A 4,460-nucleotide genomic window follows, 5' to 3' on the forward strand; every position below is an offset into this window, starting at 1 on the left:
GTAGATGTTGGCTCCTAAATAGCCTTGAGCACTTCACTGTCTGTAAGTTGATGATTTTATGTAATAAAACTGTTGATGAGGTTGTTTGTTTCTTAGAAATTTTTATTTATTTTCATTTTACTGAAGTAGATGGAGGAGGGATGGTGAGAAAGGAGCAGGAGCAGAGGGGAAGACAGAGAGAGAGAGACAACTTGAATGCAAATGACCTGACATAAAGAGCCTTCTACCCAGCATGATAAAAAGGAGAGGGGAGAGGGAGATTTGCTGTTCACTCTCCAAATGCCTACAATGGGTGGGGCTGGGTTGTGCTGAAGCCTGGAGCCCCTGACTCAATCTGGGTCTTCCATATGGATGGGGGATAGGAACACTGGAGCTTAAGCTATCATCGGCTACCTCCCAGTGTGCACATTCGCTGCCTCATAGGTGAAATAGCTGGGACTTGAGAACCAGAGACTGGTAGGAGATGCAGGTGACCCAACTGGTGCTTAATTGTTACACCAAATACCTGCTGCATAGCATTGCTTCAGAAGTGGAATTTATAAGGTTTTTGGTGTTGAAATATTATATCCTATTAATTTGGCAAAGAAGAGTGACAGGAGAAACACAGAAAAATCTTTCCTCTGTAGGTTAACTCCTTAAATGGAAGGCAGATTTGGTTTAAGTGATATGTCTTTGATTCTCTTGCTTTGATTACTGTGTAGACAGGAGGAAACCTGTGATTTTGATTGCCTTACATTGCTTTCCTGATAGATGGTTATGGTTGCCTACACATGAGGAGAGGTCTGAGTGGAAATTTGCATGAATGGTGTGTAGGAGAGAACTAATGTACTTCTTCCGAGCCCAGAACTGATTTTGCTTTTTCAAGCAAGGACGTAGCTTTCTGAGTATTTTTTTTTTTTTTGTCTTTCAGTCCAAATAAGTGTCTTATCCAATACCTAAGAGTAATACTTAATGAAAATATGAAATTCAGAAAATTCACAAGCTTAGGATCCATGTAAGGCACTTAGAATGCTGTGTGGCTCACAGTGTGTGCTCATGAGCTGGGTTGTCATTGTTATTACTTGAAATTATGTGTACCTTTTCTAGTCGCAGTGGAATGTCCAAGCTGGGTGGATTCCCATTGTGTGGTTTAGTAATCACCATCTAGTATGGCAGCCGGAAAAACTTGTTATCTGAGCCTGGCTGGGTAAGGCTATAATTCAAGCCTCCCTTTCTACCCCATTGCCTGTAGGAAATAAGGAATTCAGAGTGTGGAACAGTGTTCTCATTGGCTGCCTGGCTCCACTAGGTTGGCCTCTGTGAAGGAAACCCAATGGGATTGCTGGAAGCAGACATACCTGCTGTTAGCTAAAGAAGCAGGTGCAGAGACCCATGTGGCTGAGCTACAGTCTGGAGATGCTAGACAGAGGACCCGTAAGTGGAAATAAAGCAGTGCAGTAAGGCATAACTTCTGAGCAGTTACTTAAAGGAGCACGGAGCTTCCGGCATACAATGACTGCAGCACCTTGGCTAACTACATCCTGATGTATTTTCCTCTCTATCTTTCCCTTGCTCCTTCAGGTTTCAGATGTGACAGCTTTCCACCCCCAAATACATCAGCATTACATCTCCTAAGGAGTAAGGACTCCCCTTCACCCATTAGCATAATTTAGTATTAACCTAAGAAGATTAGTAGTGATTCTGTCTTACTCTCTAATACTTAGTGCATTTTTCAACTTCTCTGCTTATTTAAAAAACATGTGACAACTCTTAACTCTAGGATGCAATCAGGGCTTATGGATTGCATAAGAGGATTGTCATGTGCCTTTGATTTCGGTTAACCTGTAACAGCCTCCCTAACTTTTTAAAGCTGTTTTTGGATAAAGGCTGGTTGTCTCAGTGATATCACTTATTATGGGTTTCTTCATGGGTTCCTCATGTTCTTTACTGCTTCTACTCTGTGTGTCTTCTGTAACTGCAGTTAGTTTTAGAGGTGTGAGTAGCTTTAGACTCTGCCCTGGCTGCCTCATAGGTGATACTGTCAGCTTGGTATTACATAATGTCCTCCTGTCGTGTTAAGGCTGATATTGAAGTGATGATTGCTGGGTCGTTTTCCTGTAGTAATACAAGAGCACTTCAAAAAGTATACAGAAAATGGAATTAAAAGTTTATTCTGCTGCAAAAATGTTTGCATTCATGAATATGAAGGGTATGCAGAAAGTTTGTGGAAAGTGTATATTTTTCTAAAGATTTCTTTTAATTTTTATTGGAAAGAATTAAAAAATTTTTTTGATGCTTTTTACATAGTTGGTCAGGGTGATAAGGGTTAAGGGCTACAGGAAGATGGGTGAGATCACCATTTCCACATTCTCTTTTTTTCGTTCCTGCATCTGGGGAAAAGGGGAAGATAAGGAGAAGCCATACCCAGCCTCCCAAACGGCTCTGCACCCTGAATCTAGCCACCTAACACCAGCCCAGGGTCCCTGATCTGAGGCATGCTCTGAGGACACTGCTCAAGAGGTTTCAGTAGTTCAGCAGTTCTGAATTACTGCCAATCTTGCCATTCCAAGCGCAATGAAATCTCTCCAGAATCCACTAGTTAATACAGTCTACCTTAGTGTCTCCATTTGCCCGAATATTCACTGCCAACACTTGGCTGGGGTAGTTGATCAATTTCCAGTCTTCCATATTCTGTTATGATACCAGGTATACTCTACAGATGCTAGTGTACTGCCATATCCTCCATGTGCACCTGTATATGGTGTCCACCGCTCCACCTAAGCTGCTGAGGAAGCCTGGCTCTGACACATGTACTCCACAGTCAGACCATGAAACCTGCAATTCCCCTCCATGATTGGGGTTCTGAGTCCAGTGATTTAATTGAGGGCATCTTCAAAGAAACGTCATCTGAGGTGATCCCAGACCTGATTGTTGTGCGTGCTTGCCAGTACAGGGTCCAGCACAGTCCATCATCCTGATCAGCTTATGCATATGCTGGTGGTTGCAATTGCTGGGTCAGTTCTGTTTCCAGCCTTGTCTTCCACATGAACCAATGGGTGTTGCAGTTCAGCCTGATTCTGCCCACCACTCATTTGGCCCTCAGGCAAACCAGTGGGAGTTGCAGCCTAGTCAGAGCAACCCACAATAACCCACACCAGGCCCGCCCCTTTCCCAAGTTCCTGTGCTTGCCAGTATGTACATTAGACTGGTCTAGTGTGTTCCATATCCCATTCAACTCTCATACATGTCAATGGGCATTGAATCTAGTTCAACCCAGTCAGCCCCACTCTCCAGCCCACACATATATTGGTTGGTGGGTGCAGTTCTGCCAAGCCACACCTGCCCCAGTCCTGGTTTTCATGCTTGCCAGTGGGAGTGGTAACCTGAGCTGTAGATCCCCACTATTTCCCTATTGGGCCCACTTTCACTCCTGGATCATGTACTCTCCAAGTGGTTCTGCCATTTAACTTGACATAATTAACCCCCAGTGCCAGCAACTGCAGCTGATGCTGCGTCAAAGCCCAACCAACCCTCACTCACTCTGACTTTTGCTTGCAGCAGTAGGAACAGTCAGTCCAGCCTGGCTTTTTCCTGATCTAGCTCACTCGAGACCCGCCGGTGTTGTAGCCCTGCCTGTTCTGGTGTGACCCCATCCCAACTCATGCTTTAGTGGGAATGGTGGTTCAGCAGGGGAACCTTCCACTTTACCCTATCTGCTTTGTTCTCCCTCCTACCACCCCTGGTTCTCACGTGTGCTGGTTGGGTGCTGTGTTCCAGTCTGGCATGGCCCCCCTTGCCTTGGCATTTGCCAGTGGATAGTGTAACCTGTTTGGGCCTGGCCCACCCCCAATTCCAGCTCACACTGGTGGGAGTTATAGCCTAGTCCAGCCTAGCTGACACCCAGTCCTAGCCATAATGTGTACTGGTATGTTTTGCGACTGAACCCTGCAGGACCCATACTCTGTTCTGGTGCTCAGATTCACCAGTGGGTGATGTGAACTGGTTCAGCCTGGTCTGCCCCTGTGCCAAATGTATGCCACTGGGTAACGTTCCCTGGCCTGGTCTGGGCTGTTCCCTATTGTGATTCTTGGGCTCACCTGCAGGAACTGTGTCCCAACTGAGGTGTTTCCCAAGCTCCTCCACCAGAACCTCCCCCAATGTCAGATCTCACACACATGGGTAGGTTCATGGGCCAGCCCTACTTACTCTATCTCCTGTCCTGGCAGGAACATGGGCCTTTTCTGACAGGCCTTCAGTCCATTTTGGTTCTTACTGTTGGAGGTTTCAGCCCAGCCAATGCTGGTCCACACCCAGACACAATTTACACCTGGCTCATTAGGGGCAGAGATCTAGCCTAGCCCGTCCTCTACCTACCCTGGTCCTCCAGAGCACCAGTTGGTGTGCCCAGCCTCAGTCCACATTTGTGCCGAGGTACACTGCAGCCATATCCAGACCAGAATGGAGCTCCTACTCTGACCCCC

The sequence above is a fragment of the Ochotona curzoniae genome, unplaced genomic scaffold, assembly GCF_017591425.1.
Source record: "Ochotona curzoniae isolate NIBS_2020 unplaced genomic scaffold, NIBS_Ocur_1.0 contig_2210, whole genome shotgun sequence".
NCBI lineage: Eukaryota > Metazoa > Chordata > Mammalia > Lagomorpha > Ochotonidae > Ochotona > Ochotona curzoniae.